The sequence below is a fragment of the Nothobranchius furzeri genome, chromosome 1, assembly GCF_043380555.1.
Source record: "Nothobranchius furzeri strain GRZ-AD chromosome 1, NfurGRZ-RIMD1, whole genome shotgun sequence".
Lineage (NCBI taxonomy): Eukaryota > Metazoa > Chordata > Actinopteri > Cyprinodontiformes > Nothobranchiidae > Nothobranchius > Nothobranchius furzeri.
Window position 1 is genome coordinate 71,492,026 of NC_091741.1, and position 20,831 is coordinate 71,512,856.

The following is a 20,831-nucleotide window of genomic DNA, read 5'->3' on the forward strand; positions in this document are numbered from 1 at the left end:
ATGATTTGATAGAGTACTCAAATACCAAAATATTTGATAGCTGCAGCCCTAAAATGAACAAATAGCCTTGGTCTGTTGCTGAGCGATGCAGCACGGATAAATCATTAGGAAAATCTGTTGTACTGAACAAGAATGACGGCATTAAAAGGCAGCTTGAAATGATAAATGAACTCAAGTCGACTGAATTATTGACCTTTCTTGTGTTGAGTGGATTAAATGAAAGGCTGTCAGAAAACAGTATTTTCCTCTTAGAAAATGTCAAAGACTCCTTTTCTTCTTTCACGTTGCAGCAGCATAGCAGGCTTTGGTTTAATCTCGGCAGCATGCTGACATGATGAAAGGAAAATCTTCTCCTGTTCAAATAATTATCCTCGGATCACCAGCAGTCACCGAGACGGAGCTCTGTTTCTGAAGTTTAAAATGGTGCAACTCAACAGAAGCCAAGGAGGAAAATCAACTGGTCTCTGGTTTCTAAAGATCCAAGTATTACAGAATCGACCAGACAGTAATGGTCCCAACAAAAGATGCTTTGTCTAATCTACCTTTTCTCAGTTTTACCTACAAACTCTGGTGCCTCAAGCCACTGGGTTCTGAGATGACATTTATCACCTACTCTTTGTAGAAGTTGGTCCAAGGTTCAAGGAGAACAAGTGATTAACTCCTCATTTGACTCAACCTTTCATTAAACCTACAGAGATGCTTAACAGTGCTGTCACTTGTGCTCCCCAGTGTTGTAGCATCACTGACCTTTGACCGTGTTGATCAAACAACCCGCAAAGACCTCAATAACAGCTGAGAAATTGTATTGTTCATCTGAAGCTCAGAATGAGGCAGAACTAAAGAAATGTTTTATTAATTTTAAACTTACATGTATTGTGGGGCAAAAATTTTCTCCCACTTAAAAAGGTGATAGAGGTCTGTGATTTTCATCATACGTATATCTCAAATTTGAGACAAAATGGAAAAAATAAAAATTCCAGAAAATCACATTTTCTGAAGTCATTAGCAAATTATGGTGGAAAATAAGTATTTGGTCTCCTACAAACAAGCAATATTTCTGGCTCGCACAGAGCTGTAACTTTTTCTGTAAGAGGTTCCTCTGTCCTCCACTTGTTACCTATTAATGGCACCTGTTTGAACTTGTTATCAGTATAAAAGACACCTGTCCACAGCCTCAAACAGTCACACTCAAAAATCCAAACTCTGCAGAGCCACCATAGGTATCACTACACATATGGCCAAAGGACACCAAAAACAACATTGTGGACCTGCATCGGGATGGGTTGTCTGAATCTGTAATAGGTAAGCATCTTGGTGTGAAGAAATCAACTGTGGGACCAATTGTTAGGAAGTGGAAGACATACAAGACCACTAATAATCTCTCTTGATCCGGGGTTTCACGCATGATCTCACCCCGTGGGGTCAAAATTATCACAAGAACAGTGAACAAAAATAGGGGGATGGGGGGACCTAGTGAATGACCTGCAGAGAGCTGGGACCAAAGTTACGAAGGCTACTAGGGGTGCAACGGATCATCATTGATCTGTGATTTCTACGGATCTCTCTCTATGGTTCGGCACACACGTGGTTTGCGGATCTGTCACATGGAGGGCAGAGACACTACCTGAGGACATGTATCAACAGATTGAGTGAAAACCTCCTTCCATCAGCAAGTGCACTGAAGATGAATAGAGGCTGGGTCTTTCAGCACGACAATGATCTTAAACACACCGCCCAGGTAACAAAAGAGTGGCTTTGTAAAAAGCATTTCAAGGTCTTGGAGTGGCCTAGCCAGTCTCCAGATCTCAACTCCATAGAAAATCTTTGGAGGGAGCTTTAAGTCCGTGTTGCCCAGCAACAGTCCCAAAACTGCTCTAAAGGAAATCTGCATGGACGAATGGGCCAAAATACCAGCAACAGTGTGTGAAGACTTTGTGAAGACTTACAGAAAACATTTGACCCATGTCATTGCCAATTTGCATACAAAGGGTACATGACAAAGTATTGAAATGGACTTTTGTTACTGACCAAATACTTGAATTCCACCACAATTTGCAAATAAATTATTTAAAAACCAGACAATATTATTTTCTGGATTTTTTTCTTCTTCTCATTTTGTTGCTCATATTTGAGGTATACCTATGATGAAAATTACAGGTATCTCTCATCTTTTTAAGTGAGAAATTCAACAATTGGTGGCTGACTTAATACTTTTTTGCCCCGCGGTAATTGATTACTTAATTTCCTCCTGAACTGCTATATCATCTTCATCTAATATTAAAAAACTCAACTTTTAAAGGAAGTAAAATCTAAAACTGATCAAGAAAGGCCTTTCTAAGAATGCTGACACACAACATTATGCTCACACAACATGCTCCTAGTCCACTCTTAGTCCTAGTCCTAGTCCGCTCAAATGTCCACTCTTCTATTTAATATGTGAAAAACAGCAACAATAAAACAATCTGACAGGCATTTAGTACCAAGTAAGGTGATTCAATAGCCTTTAGCTGAAAACTTAGCATAGAACACACACACACACACAGGTCTCTTTGTCTGACAAGATGCAATTTACGGTTTCTGTTGTAGTTTTTCTTTTAGTCCAGATACTTCATTTGGTTCCCAGGATTTTTAAATTGTCCGACGTGGCAATGAAAAACCAGAAATACACCGGTTTAGGTCCGACAGTGTGTGGTGTGCTGCAACTTGGCCAAATCAACACATTAACCGATTTCACTCGCATGCATTCCCCAGTCAGATGGGACACCTAGCTTGATCAAATATGACTTCAGAGTAAACAAATATGGTGGTGGGGGGAGTATGCTGCATGCTTCCATCTCTTTCCTTTCTGATTGGCTACACATCCCATTCAACATACAACATGTTAGTTTGTTATTGACAATCAGACAATAATTTCAGGCATGTGTGTGTACCTGGTTGGTCAACTCCACGATGCGTTCTGTCTGGCTGAACTGGCCCGCTCATTAACTGACTGCCCTAATTTACAGCAAACCCAGTCTAGTCACATTTAGCTCAAAAAGAAGATGCATACGAATTATTCAACTGGTTTCACAAATACAAACCTGGTTGTATTACTTCAGCTTGCAGTCACAGTGGAACTGTTTGGTACTATTTGGCATGCTGTTCTCATTGTTACACACCATTTCAAGAAGGCAAACTTTCAGTTCCCTAAAAAAAACAGCAAAGTCTAAACAGTTTGCAACCCATCAAGACCGCAAATGAGTGTCTGACGCCAAGCTACACCTGGGATGCTGACAGATTTCACTATATTACTTTTGATGACGTAAGCAAGTTTATTTCAGCTAAAGCTGCCTTTTAGCCTTAGCTCAAGTCATTATGAGCACTTCACCAACACAAAAGCAACTGTGAATCTAAAGTATACAAACAGACAATAAGCCAAAAACGAAAAGCTAATGAAGAATCTGAACCTGCCTCAACGTTGCCCGCACAAATCAGGTACACACAAGAACACATTCCTGCTGAGCTCTTTTGTTTTATGCTATCTGATATTTCGAACAATGTGGTCTTGATTCCAGAAATGCTGCCTTTCCTTTCACTTTCTCATCAACATCAGTGTAATATTTCACTTTATAACCAATCAATACTTCCATCTGAAACTGGATCCGTAGTGTCTCTTCTTCCACACAGTCCATTTCTCATCAGGGAAACTGGAAAAAACCATGAGCAGGGCTGGGGATGGGGATGGCTCTTCTAACTGCAGAATTACAGGTGCTGGCCAGTAAATTAGAATATCATCAAAAGGTTGAAAATATTTCAGTAATTCCATTCAAAACGTGAAACTTGTACATTATATTCATGCAATGCACACAGACCAATGTATTTCCGATGTTTATTACGTTTAATTTTGATATTTATAGGTGACAACCAATGAAAACATCAAATCTGGTATCTCAGAAAATTAGAATATTCTAAAGGCCAATGAAAAAATGTTTGTTTCTCCAATGTTGGCCAACTGAAAAGAATGAACATGAAAAGAATGTGCATGTATAGCACTCAATACTTAGTCGGGGCTCCTTTTGCCTCAATAACTGCAGTAATGCGGCGTGGCATGGACTCGATCAGTCTGTGGCACTGCTCAGGTGTTATGAGAGCCCAGGTTGCTCTGATAGTCGTCTTCAGCTCCTCTGCATTGTTGGGTCTAGCGTATTGCATCCTCCGCTTCACAATACCCCATAGATTTTCTATGGGGTTAAGGTCAGGCGAGTTTGCTGGCCAATCAAGGACAGGGATACCATGGTCCTTGAACCAGGTGCTGGTGGTTTTGGCACTGTGTGCAGGTGCCAAGTCCTGTTGAAAGGTGAAGTCTGCATCCCCATAAAGTTGGTCAGCAGCAGGAAGCATGAAGTGCTCTAAAACTTCCTGGTAGACGGCTGCATTGACCCTGGACCTCAGGAAACAGAGTGGGCCAACACCGGCAGATGACATGGCACCCCACACCATCACTGACGGTGGAAACTTTACACTGGACCTCATGCAACGTGGATTCTGTGCTTCTCCGCTCTTCCTCCAGACTCTGGGTCCTTGATTTCCAAAGGAAATGCAGAACTTGCTTTCATCAGAAAACATAACTTTGGACCACTCAGCATCAGTCCAGTCCTTTTTGTCCTTGGCCCAAGCGAGACGCTTCTTGCGCTGTTTCATGTTCAAGAGTGGCTTGACACACGGAATGCGACACCTGAATCCCATGTCTTTCATGAGTCTCCTCGTGGTGGTTCTTGAAGCGCTGACTCCAGCTGCAGTCCACTCTTTGTGGATCTCCCCCACATTTTTGAATGGGTTTGTCGTCACAATTCTCTGCAGGGTGCGGTTATCCCTAGCGCTTGTACACTTTTTTCTACCACATTTTTTCCGTCCCTTCGCCTGTCTGTTAATGTGCTTGGACACAGAGCTCTGCGAACAGCCAGCTTCTTTAGCAATCACCTTTTGTGTCTTGCCCTCCTTGTGCAAGGTGTCAATGATTGTCTTTTGGACAGCTGTTAAGTCAGAAGTCTTCCCCATGATTGTGGTGCCTTCAAAACAAGACTGAGGGACCTTTTAAAGGCCTTTGCAGGTGTTTTGAGTAAATCAGCTGATTAGAGTGGCAGCAGGTGTCTTCTATATTCAGCCTTTTCAGAATATTCTAATATTTTGAGATACCAAATTTGGAGTTTTCATTAGTTGTCACTTATGAATATCAAATTTAAATGTAATGAACATTGGAAATACATTGGTCTGTGTGCATTGCATGAATATAATGTACAAGTTTCACGTTTTGAATGGAATTACTGAAATATTTTCAACCTTTTGATGATATTCTAATTTACTGGCCAGCACCTGTATTTGCAGACAAGGGATTCTCCACAGTTGCTTAGTAACTTATTTGGGAAGCTGACTGATTTTATTTCCTGTCCAAGACAAAGATAAATGCAGCTTCAGACGCTTCTGTTTATATTGAGTTTCCTCATTATCAGACCGAGCTGAGCTTTAAGAGGCTGTATCCTGTTCGCCTGTCAGGCAGGTTTTATCAGGCTGCCTGCTGGAACCATTTACATTGTTTTAACAGCCAAAGATGTTGTGTTTTAGAGAGGGATAAATGTTTATTTGGTCACTTGTCTCCATTACCTACTCGAGATGTTCCGATACCAGTTTTTCCTGTCCGATACCGATTTCGATGCCTGGGGTATAGGTATTTGCCGATACCAAGTACTAATCCGATACCAGTATTGTTTTATAAAGAGGTCTATTGAATTTATAATTTTAAAGGTTTTGGTTTTATTATAGATTTGGGTGTATATTTTTGTTACTATCACTGAATGGCCTATCATTCATAAGTTGAGCCGCAATATGTTATGGTTTCTCGCAAACGTCTTTCAGAAGAAGTCATCCCAAACATGTACCAGTCAGTGAAAGAAAATGTGAAAAGTAAGCTCGAGTCAGCAGAGAGAGTGGGCATTACAACGGATACCTGGACATCTGTGGCTACGGAATCGTACACGAGTTTGACGACACACTACATTGACGAGGAGTGGAACCTCAACTCGTACGTATTACAGACCACAGAAGTTGAAACTGACCATCGTTCTGCCAGTCTAGCAGAAATGTTGACCACAGCGAGAGGAGTGGGGCTGATGAACAGAGATCCTGCTATGGTGACCGACAATGCGGCTAATATGATTCGTGCTGTTGAGATGATGGGGTTAACACACATTGGCTGTTTTGCACACATCATAAACCTCGCCTCACAAACCGGTCTCAAACTCCCAGATATTGCACGCCCTTGGGAGAGTGAGGCACATTGTAACATTCTTCCATCGCAGCACAACAGCCAGCCGCATCTTGAAAGAAAAGCAGAAACTATTGCAGCTTAAACAACACAAGCTCACAATTGATGTTGTGACCAGATGGAATAGTGCACTGGAAATGCTCGAACATTTTCTGGAGAAGCAGCCTGCTATCTCTGCTGCTCTGCTCTCACCTGAAGTACGCAGAAATGAAAAAGATTTGTGCAGCCTGAAAGAGGAAGACATAACTGATGCTGAAGACATGGTCAGAGCTCTGAAGCCAATGAAAAAAGCAACTGAAGTCATATCAGAAGAAAAGTCACCAACTCTCTCAGTGATCGCACCTCTGCACGCTCTGCTGCTGAAGGAGATGACCAGCCTCCCAGAAGACTCCAAAGTTGTTAAGGATATGAAGAATGAGATCAAGCAAAACCTGAGCACAAGGTAGGACTATTTTGTGTGTGTGAGAGAGAGAAAATTGGTTATATTGTGAATTTAATTAAATCATTTAAGAAAATATCTCCCTAATTGCATAGATTTAAATGTGTGACATTTATATTTCAGGTATGTGAACCGGACGGCCATGCTGCATGTCGCCTCAGCTGTTGATCCATGCTTCAAAGCCCTGCCATTTCTGGGTGAGGAGGAGCGAGAGCACACCTTCTCCAGGCTCCAGGCTGCAGCAGTGGGTGGGATGGAGGAAGAAGCATCTAATGTAAGTAATAAGAAGCCTTGTGAAAAAAAAATCCAAGCAAATACTACCATGTATTTGATCTCTCTCACACACACATTATATATTTTGGTGAAATCTGATCTGAATTAGTTGAAAGCTAATTTTGCCTATTTTCTGAAATCATCCTATTAAACCTGGTTTTCACAACATGTTACTGGTTTTATTCTTCTTTGTATATTTTTCATTTTAGTTTTCATTTATTCTTTCATATTTACTTAGTAGTAGTACCTTAGTTGAGTGTTACTAGGTTAGTGAGTTTGTTGATAGAAGTATATCAACTGAAATATTTAATTACATTTGTTAAACTCATAATTATAAATGTGCAGATTCTTACTGTTCAGAAACACATTTTTTAATATTTTTATTTTTTAAATATTTAATCATATTTTAAATCTCAGTCTGAGCAGGCAGGTATTCAAAGATGACAGAATATACTCCGATTAATCACACAGTGGGGAAATTAATTTGCTACAGCAGCACATATCCTTGGAGAAAAAGAAATATAATAAGATTACACTTAAATACACAAGGCAGTAAGCTATTGTAACCTTCAAAAAATACACAACTCTAAGAACCAAGACTGAACACTTTTCCTGATATCCAAGTGCTTGTCTGACTTGATAGTTTAGATCAAAATGACAGATTTATGTTATGTTAAGTTATTCATAGCCAAACCAAAGCCTATTGTTGCACAACAACACATATAAGTATTTCTTCTCTCTCACGCAGCAAGATGAAGTTGATGAAATGGAGGAAGAGGAGGAAAACAACCCCCCTGCACCTAACCCCGAGCAATCCAATGCTTTGGAGTCTCTCCTTGGGGAAGCCTACAGACCAAGAGAGGAGAGGGGACATGCAACGAAAACTTGTGCAGAGGTGCAAGAAGATGAGATCAAGAGGTACAGGGCGAGGACAGCTGCAGGACTGCAGGACAATCCTCTGGTCTGAGGGAGAGAGAATGAAAAAGAGTATCCTCTTTTGGCTCGCATGGCAAAGCGATATCTCGGTGTCCCTGGGACCAGTGTCGCATCTGAGAGGGTTTTTTCAACTGCAGGTGATATAATCACTGCAAAAAGAAGCTGTCTCACCCCCGGTCATGTGAATCAGCTACTTTTCCTGCAGAAGAATCTTACCATTCCCAAGTGATGTACATGAGAGGACAGTTTACACAGTCTGTCTTTAGTCAAGTTTAATTTCCTGTTCAATTTTGTTTGTACATTAATATGGAATGCCTTTCAGTTTTCACTTTTCACAAGTTCACATTTTTGTACTTTAACAGCATTTGAATGTTTCTGGATAGTTGAAGTGTTTAAGTTTTTGCACAAGACTGTGAAACAGTTGTTTAAGGTTCTGTACCTTTTAATTTCTATTTGCACAAAGTAAAACGAAAGCAGTTAATTTTAAGCTTTAAGCTTTTAATAAAGTCCATTTTTGTATGACAGCTGATCTACAACCTACATTAAAGAGTAAGGTTATGAGGGTCAACTCTCATTTAACTGAGGCCCTGTTCACACGTAGCCGGGGATCTGCCAAAGCGTAGATATTTTTCTACGTTTTGGCCTGTCATCCACACGAAAACGGAGTTTTTTCACACGAAAACGGATCTTTTTAAAAACTCCGGCCAAAGTGAAGATCTGCGTTTTCTCCGTTTTGGGTGTCTGCGTGTGGACGGACAAAACCGGAGTTTTAAGGTCCGCAACGTCACTTTCCGCGACAAAAAATGCTGACATCACGTGTGCGACCTGTGTTTACACTAGCCGGCATCATGGAAGCCCTCAGAGCTGCGCTCTGTCACTACCCGATCCATCAATTGTCCAAGCGCTTTCTGCTTGTTTGTTTTTGCAAGCGGAATTACTGCTCCTTGCGGAAGACCACAGACGAAGGACGAGGTTAAGAACGGGGGAAGTACTGCCGCCTCCAGGTCTGGCATGTCCTTAACAACGTATTTATCCGGGTACGTGTGGACAGAGTTTGTTTTTAAAATGCGGTGGTGTGGATGCAAGTTTTTGGAGGGCCGGATATTCGTTTTTAAAAAAACCCGGCTACGTGTGGACTAGGCCTGAGGCTCCATTAATACTGAATGGTGAAAAGAAGAGCTAAAAAAGATATCTTGCCAATTGAAAATCTACCTCTATCCTCGATGATATAAACCATTAAGCATCAAATCTGAGGCCAATAAAGTTCTGAAAAACCAAGTAAACAAAACAATCATTTTCATAATTGCTCATTTGTGGGTCGGCAGGCAAGATGAGAGTAGTTTCAAACAACTCCACTGTCAGTCTGATCCAGGAGCTCAAATTCTGCCAGCATAAAGCTTTGACATCAACTCAACTGAATTCAGACCATAGTAGTAAGTCCTCAGTTCTCCTGCAACAAAAGCCAGTAACTGCCTGTGGTTCCACAACAAACGCAAACACTGATTTGGCGATTTAAGATTTCAAACATCAATGCGGCAGCTGAATCTGACTTTTGGCGACTATTGTTCCAACAGTTCCAGGGAGTCCTGGTTGACAGGTTTGAGTTCAGCTAAAACACACTGCTTGAGTGTTGTTTCCTTTATTAACTTGTATGTCTTGCAGAGAAATGTTTATTTGGGGAACAAGAAAGCTTTAAATCTCACCAACTTGGCACACATACCAACTGTCATGGAAGGCTAGTGGCAACAAAGAACATTTCCTCATCATTATCTCTGGACTTTTAAAACATTGACTGTCAAGAAATTCATCTGTTACCACAAGTTTTTTATGTAGTACAGATTTGCACACTGTAGTGTAAAGCGCTGACTCTGAAAGGCGCTATACAAGTGCAGGCCATTTATCATTCCCACTCACGCTCTAAAATGCTCCCTTACAACATGACACCCATTACTTAATTATGCTATTACCTGGTTGGATTTCTTTTGCCTTTAAAACGGTCTTTGTGTCAGAGATTTTAAAAAAAGTCTTGGAAAGATTCCTCAAAGGTTTTGGTCCATGATAGCATCACTCATTTGCATCTATTATTTGGATCTGCTGTTCCTGGTGACTGTGGAGGCTGCTGGAGTACAGGAAACTCAAAGTCATGTTTAAATGAATGAATGATAAATGACCTGTACTTATGTAGCACCTTTCAAAGTCAGAGGACTCCAAAGCACTTTACACTATAGTGTATAATTCATCCATTCACAAACTGTAGCCACAGCTGCCCTGGGACTCACTGACCGAAGTGAGGATGCGGAGCACAGGAGCCACCGGTCCCCCTGACCACCAGCAGCAGGCAATGTGGGTTAAGTGTCTTGCCCAAGGACACAACAGCATAATTCTCTGTCCGGAGCTGGGATCGAACCTGAGCTACTGCTGCCCAATCACAGATGGGTTCTGAAGACAGCACAGAAAATATGTGGATCTGCTTCTTCATACATGGACAGTGTGTGTTCCAATACATGGACAAAAACCTCGCAGACACTTCTTTCAGCCTGTTTTCAGATAATCTCAGCTTTATGACATGGTGCATTATCCTGCTGGAAGTAGCCATCAGAAGATGGGACCCCTGTGGTCATATAGGGATGGACATGGTCAGCAACCAAACAAAAGTAGGCTGTGGTGTTTAAACCAGGCTCAGGTGGTACTAAAGCTAGTTTATACTTCTCAGTCTACGTCGGTGCGAAGACACGCAACACCATTATCCATCATCGCAAGGGCTCCACAAAAAGCATGCAAGGACGGACGGAGTAGAGCCCACATCTCTAAATATCTGTCGAAAGTGACAAAAGAATTGGCGCTCTAACCAATCACAGCCTTGCTGTCTCTAACTTCGTCAACAACATTGCTATGCCGCCTCAAAAAATGAAATGAAAGCCCAGCATATCTAGCGAGAGGCATGAAGCAGATTGAAGAATGTCTTGTAGGAAAAGTCTGATGATAAATGTTTATACACCTGTGACTGAAGGAGCACAAAGATAGGCAGCAAATGTTTTATTCGTGTTAGGAAATTACAGGAAACATGAGTTTAAAGGTGGTGACTAGATGAAGAGGTGGAGGACAAATTTGTCCATTTTAAAGTCTCTGAAATACATACAGTGGGGCAAAAAAGTATTTAGTCAGCCACCGATTGTGAAAGTTCTCCCACTTAAAATGATGACAGAGGTCAGTAATTTACATCATATGTACACTTCAACTGTGAGAGACAGAATGTGAAAAAAAATCCATGAATTCACATGGCAGGATTTTTAAAGACTATTTGTAAATCAGGGTGGAAAATAAGTATTTGGTCAATAACAAAAATTCAACTCAATACTTTGTAACATAACCTTTGTTGGCAATAACAGAGGTCAAACGATTACTATAGGTCTTTACCAGGTTTGCACACACAGTAGCTGGTATTTTGGCCCATTCCTCCATGTAGATCTTCTCGAGAGCAGTGATTTTTGGGGCTGTTGCCGAGCAACACGGACGGTCAACTCCCTCCACAGATTTTCTATGGGGTTGAGGTCTGGAGACTGGCTAGGCCACTCCAGGACATTCAAATGCTTCTTATGGAGCCACTCCTTTGTTGCCCCGGCGGTGTGTTTGGGATCATTGTCTTGTTGAAAAACCCAGCCACGTTTCATCTTCAAAGCTCTCACTGATGGAAGGAGGTTTTGGCTCAGAATCTCACGATACATGGCCCCATTCATTCTGTCCTTAACACGGATCAGTCGTCCTGTCCCCTTAGCAGAAAAACAGCCCCAAAGCATGATGTTCATACCCCCATGCTTCACAGTAGGTATGGTGTTCTTGGGATGCAGCTCAGTATTCTTCTTCCTCCAAACACGACGAGTTGAGTTTATACCAAAAAGTTCTACTTTGGTTTCATCTGACCACATGACATTCTCCCAATCCTCTGTTGTATCATCCATGTGCTCTCTGGCAAACTTCAGACGGGCCTGGACATGCACTGGCTTCAGCAGCGGAACACGTCTGGCACTGCAGGATTTGATTCCCTGCCGTTGTAGTGTGTTACTGATGGTGACCTTTGTTACTGTGGTCCCAGCTCTCTGCAGGTCATTCACCAGGTCCCCCGTGTGGTTCTGGGATTCTTGCTCACCATTCTTATGATCATTTTGCCCCCACGGGATGAGATCTTGCGTGGAGCCCCAGATCGAGGGAGATTATCAGTGGTCTTGTATGTCTTCCATTTTCTGAAAATTGCTCCCACAGTTGACTTTTTCACACCAAGCTGCTTGCCTATTGTGGATTCACTCTTCCCAGTCTGGTGCAGGTCTACAATTCTTTTCCTGGTGTCCTTCGAAAGCTCTTTGGTCTTGGCAATAGTGGAGTTTGGAGTCTTACTGTTTGAGGCTGTGGACAGGTGTCTTTTATAGATAATGTGTTCAAACAGGTGCCATTAATACAGGTAACGAGTGGAGGACGGAAAAGCTTCTTAAAGAAGACGTTACAGGTCTGTGAGAGCCAGAGATTTTCCTTGTTTGAAGTGACCAAATACTTATTTTCCACCCTGATTTACAAATAAATTCTTTAAAAATCCTGCCATGTGAATTCGTGGATTTTTTTCCACATTCTGTCTCTCACAGTTGAAGTGTACCTATGATGTAAATTACTGACCTCTGTCATCATTTTAAGTGGGAGAACTTGCACAATCGGTGGCTGACTAAATACTTTTTTGCCCCACTGTAAACACAACATAAACACACTTGAGACGTGACTGCAATCATGGCCGGCTGCACGAGAAAAGCACTACACCCTCTGCTGTCCTGGTGGAGAATTGCTTCACAACACTGAAGTATAAATGGAAAACACCTATGTCAACATGTGTGGGTGTGAGCATGTGTGTGTGCCAACGCTTCTCTGCTGACAGAAGTATAAACTAGGCTTAATGGCCCATTCACACCTGAATCGGCCCAGTCCAGTCTTGGTTAGGTCAGCCTGTCACCGTGCAGCCAGGTGTTGCTCAAACAGCCTTCTCAGGAGAGCGGATTTCTCCAAGCATGTGGGCAGGGCAAAATATATGGTGAAGTCTATGGTGTCCTCCTTAAATTAGTAGACAAAGGTGGCTGTGAGCAGTGCTGCTTTTGGAGAGACTGACCCCTCCTTTCCACCGGAGCCGTGACGGAGCCGTCAGCAGCACGTTACTGCAGCAGCATGTCATAGCTGCTGATAGGAACCGCTGTGGTCAACAGAATCTTTTCCACCGGAGCCGTCAGCAGCGCGAGTCGGCCGCGTCTCAGGAGCAGCATGTCGCGGCCCTTAGACGCCGGTTCTATTTTCTACGCGCTACGCCTCTGAAATGGGTCAAGTTCAACATTTTGGGGGAAGGAAAGACAGGAAATCGGACGCAGAAACGGAGCGAAGCTTCCCGAGATTTTCAGAATAAAGAAACGTACTGCCTTCCGGTTGCTTTACTTTTAAAAAAAGTTACTAACTGTGCGGCCCCGTGAGAAGTTATCACCTAGCTAGCGGTCTCCTTTGTTTTTCAGGTCTGTATTGGCGATTATAAAACGGACAGAACATAAAACACAAACCTTTTGGAGCCATGTTGTAGTTTTCTCCTGCTTGTTGTTGTGTTTACTGACGAAGTCACTCGTGTGACTTCGTGCTCTGTCAGTGACAGCTGCTCCCCTGCTGCTTCGCGTCTCGTGGGACGGGCCAAGCAGCAGTTTACGCGAGCAAGACGTGCTGCTGCAGTAACGTGCTGCTGACGGCTCCGGTGGAAAGAAGGGGTCACACAAAGCACACAGCTTCCTACTGTCTTAGGGCTGCATGATATTAGGAAAACCTGCGATATTCGATAGCAGTGCTTAATATTGCGAAATCGATATTACTTGCGATAAATGAACAAATACTAAAGTATGCAGTGTTGATGTCGTCTGGCGTGTGACGTCTGCTCTGGGTTCAAAGCAAACAAAAACTAATGCATGAATTCCATTACAACATAACATTTTTATTGCAAAAATATGCAGCTGCACCTGCAACTGTATTAGCAGCAAAACAACAAACTGCATGCATGCAGTTTCTCAGTGACTATAAAACATCACCACCACCATAAAACTTTTTCTGATGCTCCAAATACAGAAAAACATTCCTTACCAGGGCTTTTAGAATAAATAAAAAAATCTGAAAATAAGTTTAAATGTTAAATAATAGTTAACGTCACTTAAATGCAACAGCAAATTCTCTCATTGCTACTGAACATTTTCTCCGCTTATGTGGTTATGATATAAGGCTGTTGCTGTAATTGGGAAGTGAACTGTGCTGGGCCAAACTAGGAGAATATTAAGATTTTCTGAGGGAAAAACAATTGTCTACCTTTCAGAAGAGGAACCGGCAAAAAAAAAACTACATGGAAAATATGTGAAAACGTTGGTTTTTAACCCCAAATTGAACAAGTTTACCTAGATCTTAAAAAGCAGCTCAGATGATGAAACTGCAACTATGATTCTGATAACATGCTAACAAATTGAACTAGCTCCTCTTAAAAAAACCGGCTAGCAGAGCTTCTGACTGACAGCTTATGTGCAGCAGCAAATCAACTATCCTGATTAACAAGGTTATAAAAGCTCATAAATGAAAAATCACTTTGATGTGTGGGGGAACTTTTCCAGGCCCTCTTTAGCAGGGTGGGACTGGGAGGAGAGTGTAGCCTTTTAGCTGGAAGCTAACCGGAGCCTGGGGCTAACGGTGGGTTGGTTCACCGGCACGTGTCGGCGTCAGCCCGGTTACTATCAGCTGCTTAACGACACCGAGCGGACTCATGTTCACGTTTGAAAGCAGCGCTGATTCCAGAAACCTCAGCACAAAGTGTGTTCGATAATCTGAGCCAGCATGACGAACAAGGGAACGGCGCCGCTAACTCAGTTCGGGTGTTGCGTTCCACCCATCCTATGGGTCTATGTAGGGGGCGGGCGTATTACGTGAACGGACCCATCTGATTGGCCACATATCAGAAGGGCTACATTTGATTGGTCAAATAATACTTCCGCGTAAAAAACAGAGCTGGTTTACAAAAAGTTGATGTATGACACGGATGGAAATGTTTGAACCAAACATTTATTGCGGTTTTTGACGTGCTTTGCGATGGGCCTATCGCACGTCCCGTTATCGTGATGACGATAATTTTTCGATATATTGTGCAGCCCTATACTGTCTCTATAAGCAGCAGTTCTGCCGTGGGCTCCTGCTACAACAGCAATGGGTGTGTTGAGTCAGCTTAGCACCAAGCTGACTGCCGGAGAGCCGGTCCGTTAAAAATGGTTAAGCATGGAAAAATATCAAAATATGTTTGCTGGGCAACCGCAGAAGAAAAGAGCTTGTCACATGACCAAACAAATGTGCTCAAACATGAAGATGTTAGCAAAGACCACAGCATGGGAGCAGTTTATTCTTAGTTATTTCATTTTTGGAACACAATAAGCCTCACATCAAAGCACTGAACCTGGCAGAGCATGGTGCATCAAACTGAACCATGATCAGCAACAGGTCAGTCGGCCATGATGCTCCTGCTTGCGCCTGACTCCTAATTTGTCTAGTAAAATAAAGAAATGTCGGTGTAATTATTTAGTTCAATGTAAGGAAACTAAAGTGTTTTTTAAAAAATGTGGCCTCTAGAATGTGCTTATGAGGCAGCAGTAGCTAACAGGTTGAGCGGGTTGTCCAGTAATCGGAAGGTTGCAGGTTCGATCCCGGCTCCGGACAGAGAATTCTGCTGTTGTGTCCTTGGGCAAGACACTTAACCCACTTTGCCTGCTGTTGGTGGTCAGAGGGACCGATGGCACCTGTGCTCCGCAGCCTTGCCTTTGTCAGTGCGCCCCAGGGCAGCTGTGGCGACATCGTAGGTCATCACCACCAGTGTGTGAATGTGTGTGTGAATGGATGAAAGATACACTGTAGTGCCAAGCGCTTTGGAGTCCTTACTCTGAGAGGCGCTATACAAGTGCGGGTCATTTATCATTTATAAGCAAGCAATCACAAGCAGTGTAATTAATGCCAGACGGCGCTGCACGACAAGATCTGAGTTTAACGGACTTTTCAGCTGTCCTCCCACTCTCTCTTTACTTTTTGTTCATAAATGTAACGAGTGTGGAACTTTAGTTGTGCGTCTGAATTGTATAAGAAAATAGACAGAAAAAGTGTTATTATTTATAGAGCAGGGGAAAATGTTTGTGTACGTCCAGGGTGGAGGGGTTTACGGTTAACTGATTATTAACCATTAAGATGTCAATAACTGGTTAGAGAAATTTTGGAAAGCGTGCATCCCTACTTTCTACCATGTCCAACCAGTCTGCCCACTCATTTTTGCCTATGTCATCAACAAGACACTTGCATTCACACAACTGCCACTAACTGCATACCGTAGTCTATAAACACCAGAGATGTTTGTGGGTGAAAATCCCAGTAGATGAGCAGTTTCTTAAACACTCAGGCAAGCCTGTCCAGCAATAATCATGACACATTCAAAAGTCCCTTAAATTCTTCCTCCTTCTGATGCTCAATTTGAACTTCAGCAAGTCCTCTTCTCCATGTCTAGATGCCTGAACAATTGGCTGATCAGATGCTCGTGTTAACAGGCAAAAAAATGTACCCATTAAAATGGCCAGTGCTTGTCACAGTAAAAGCTCTTATTCGTTTCTGTTGTTTAACACTCCACTAGTGACTGGTACACAAAAAAAGTCTGGTCTGAACACAACCTCCATATTTTTATACAAGAGGCTGTCTCAGTCAAAATGTAACAATCATCCTTAAACTCATTATACTGGGAGCAAAAGCACATAAACAAAAGATGTTCTTTTAATTCCACACAGCAGAAACAAGATGTGTTTAGCATTCTTTCTGCAACGTTCAACAATGTGCAGGCTGAACATCTGTGAGACAAAACATGGAGAAGGGAGGTGAGTGAAAGCAGTTCCAAACATTTTAAAAAGGAGAACAATTTACTGAAAATGAGTATTAGATGAAAGTGCCACCACTTTACAAAGATAATCTCACAGCTGTTCATATGTTTAGACTAAAACAGAACAGAAATGTCCCACAATGGGGAAATTCAGGTGTGCCAGCAGCAGTTCATGGTAAATATTTCCTTCTTTACAAGGTAAAAGTAAAAGGTTTGTGCATTCAAATACATCAGCACATTACTACAATTAAACAAGAGGTAAATTTGCTACAAACAGAATAAAGAGTGTACTTGAGGCTAAATGTGACCCAGTTTAAACATTACTATCCAAATTTTGTGACCTGTGGATCACCTAGAGCACGCTCCACAGGCTGCAAGTCCCAGATGTGGCAGAGGCTGAAGGAAATCCTTGAATCGAAACCATGATTTCTGTTATGACAGGTACATTTTTAGAGTGAAAATGACGTTTTATGTGCAGATTATCTCAGCACACAGCAGACTTATTGGCAGCTCTGTGCACATCTTTCTCCCCACAATGTCACACTGATCTCCAGCAGCAGCAGCAGCCTGGAGAGAGGCGACATCCACCCAGAAGACTAAATCTAAAAAAAACGCTTCGACTTTGGGTCTTGATTGAATCCAAACCCTAACGCAGCTCCTCCTCCACACATGTCGGGCTCAACTTTGGACGGCAGGAGGAAGACGTGAGGCTAATGGTGGAGCATAAGCTTTCAAGAACATTCCATCTGAGTGGGAACCATGAACTGGTGCTTGGCTGAGAGGAACAGCAGTGTTTAAACATGAAGAGCCGAACAGGAGGCTACACTCCGACTGGGCTAACAGTGTGCATCTCCACCAACGCTGAAGCCGCCTTAACGGAACACTTTTCCCTTTATAAACCCCCCCTCATCCCCGGTGTGCAACTGCAGGGCCCGGCGCCGCCATCCACCACCACACAGACACATAAAACAACACGTACGGCGTGTCCCGCAGCGAAAATGGGGAGGACGGGGAGCTAACCGAGCCGAAACCCCGTTGACCCACCGCTGAGGACGGAGACACGAAGAGCAGAAGAGAAAGTGAAGTAACTAACCTGTTAGAGAGCCGCACAGTCCTCTGGATGTTTGGGTTGAATCCGAGTTAAATCCACTATCAATGTAACAAAGAGGCGAAAATGACCGAGTGGTCGCGGAACAGGCCGAAACTCCAGAAGAAGCAAGACGCATGCGCAGAACAGCAGCACCTGGAGGATGAGAGAGGAGGGGGCGAGGTGAACAGGTTCAACTGATTTCTGACATTGATCCGCTGAGAGTGTTATTAATTATTAATTGGGCAACACGTTCTGTACAAAAAAAATCTTAACGGCTCTATGAACTGTGAACAGATGTTTATAAATTAGCAACTTGCGTCAGTGCCCCCCAGGACAGCTGCGGCTACAAAGTAGCTTATCATCATCAGTTATGTGAATGTGTGTATGCGAATGGGTGGACTGATTGTGCTGTGAAGCACCTTGGGGGGGTTGTGGAATCCTATAAGGTGCTCTATACAAATACAGACCATTTACCCTAACATGTCATTTTTTGCTGTTAAAGAGCAAGTCACCCCCAAATAAAAATTTTTTGCTGATAAACTAAATAAATGAGTGTCTAATCGTGCTACAGACACGTGTCATCAATAATTTGGCATTTCAGTGCATCTTAGTTAAAATGTAAATATTCTGCCTAAAACTGTCAGTGTTGTGCCGTTGTCAGGTAAAAACTCTGCACTGTATTCTAATTTAAATCTGCCATCGCTACTGGCTAAGAGGTATGCTATGATGTAAACTGGTACATTATGATGTCACAATGCTGTGGTGAGCCTGTGTGTGTGTGTGTGTGTTTGTTAGCAGCTCCGCCCTCTCGGTCTGCTAGGCAACAGCATTTATTGCATTTTTCAAACATGAAGAGGGAGTGGAGTCTGGTAGGGGTTGACTTGCTCTTTAAGGATTTATAACTAATCTGTTAAGTGATCGGTCTTTGAGATACAAGAAATAACAATAATATTATCATCATCACTGGAAGATCTGCAAGCATTTCCATCTACCAGCTGCAGATAAGTGGTATGAACACCAGCCACCAACAGTGACTGAAAACAACAACATCACAGTGTTGTGGGTCATACCAATCAACACAGACAGAGAAATCATGGCTAACAGACCAGACATAATCATCAAAAACAAAGACCTGCCTCATGATTGACATGACCATCCCATCTGAAAAAAAATGTCACCTCCAAGGAGCTTGAAAAGCTATCAAAGTACACAGACCTGGAAATAGAAGTCACAAGAATGTGGGGGATGAAGACAACAACAATACCCGTCATAGTGGGCGCACTTGGCCTCATCAAGAAGGGACTGGAAAAGAGAACAAAACAGATTCCTGGAAACCCAACAGTCCAAGAAATCCAGAAGATTGTTCTTCTCGGAAGTACCCACATCATCAGAAGGACGCTTTCCATAAACTAACCCTGAAACTGCCTTAGAAGCATGGATTGAGTCTGGCACTTCAGTGAAAGCATACAAATATACAAAAAATATAATAATAATAATAATAATAATAATAACAATACATGATACATCATAAATTATAAATAACAAATATTATTGTTGTTCAAAAAATGTCAAAGCACTAAAATAAATAAAACAACTTATCATTTGTTGAAAGAGAGCTGTGGGGTGCATCAACCAAATTACTTTCAGTTAATAATTTCTAAGCTGATTTTACAACTTAATATTAATTAAGTATAATGAATAATATATTTATTGAATAGATACCACATCACTTTCCACATATATATCATGAGCTCACTGAGCGTCAGATTACCAGATTCATATTGAAGTTGTTTTGGTGAAAGTAATGCAAACGTAGTGTAATGCCTTACATTTTAAAATCAGTAATATTGTAATGTAATGAATTACTTTAAAATGAGGGTAACATGTAATAAATAATGCATTACAGTTTTGAGGTAACTTTCCCAACACCGCAAGTTACTAGAACTAAATAGATAGAAGCTTTGCTGGGACTCTGACACAATGCTAATGCTGACTACAGCGCAACTCACTTGCGGCTAGTCCGAGCCTCGACTACAAGGCTGGTTGAGATAGCGGTGCTTTTATAACCTACAGCCACAGAGCTGCTACGTAGTACTTTTCTGAAATACGTAGCATTGTTCTCGTTAGCCATGGACTAAACCTGACTCAAAATAAACGTGTTCTATACTTTGAGCTGAAGATGGCGCTAGATCGACGTTTTTAGACAGAATTTAGAGTTTTCAAAGAAAATGTAACAAAATGCAAAAATAATAACTACACATGTCTACAACACTATTAGACGCTCGTTTATGCTAGTTATCAGCTAAAAAAGTTGATTTTGATGTGACTTGCTCTTAATTGTTGGTGATAAGTTGTCATAAATTCCCGATTCTGTATGGGGTGCTAAAATTTACATGATTTTACACAAAAGAAAAATCTCAGAAAGAAAGTGAAATAATGTATTTACCTTGCTTTTTCTGCTAAGCTCAGACTAAATCATCTTTTACAGGTGATTTTCTGCCATTGAGTGTTTTTTTTTTTTCCCTGGCTGTTAAATATTTAGTATCACTATTTCCCCTAATATCCCACCGTGAGGTGGCGAGGAACAGATCTAGACGAGGAGACACATTTTAGCGCAACACCTTCTTCCAACTTCATGGCTGTGATTGGTCCTACACCCGCAGCTCCGCCCGTTTTACTGTACTTGAGTCGGAAATCCCGTTTCACACCGGGCTGGTTGGTGTGATTTGTAGTTTAAAGCTTACCCCTAAATTCCTTCGTGGGGCTGGTTAATCCGGAGCTCTTGGAGAAGAAAAAGAAAGTATGTTCCACTTGCTAAAATAGAGTTGGTCCTTTTCTGGTTTGA

General features: G+C 42.1%; 1 protein-coding gene across 2 annotated transcripts in view; it reads right to left on the bottom strand.

Annotated features, from left to right (window-relative positions):
- The window catches only part of LOC107374379 (polycomb group RING finger protein 3), a 98,106-nt gene extending 77,288 nt beyond the window's left edge, over window positions 1-20,818 (bottom strand). The window contains exons 1-2 of one of the 2 annotated variants that reach the window (XM_054739370.2): window positions 20,731-20,818; window positions 17,990-18,139 (exon numbers count right to left, since the gene is read on the bottom strand). The gene's annotated coding sequence lies outside the window, so the exon portion shown is untranslated. The remainder of the gene's footprint in view (window positions 1-17,989; window positions 18,140-20,730) is intronic. The other variant, XM_054739371.2, reaches the window with a different exon arrangement.
- Between the last annotated feature and the right edge of the window lie 13 nt (window positions 20,819-20,831).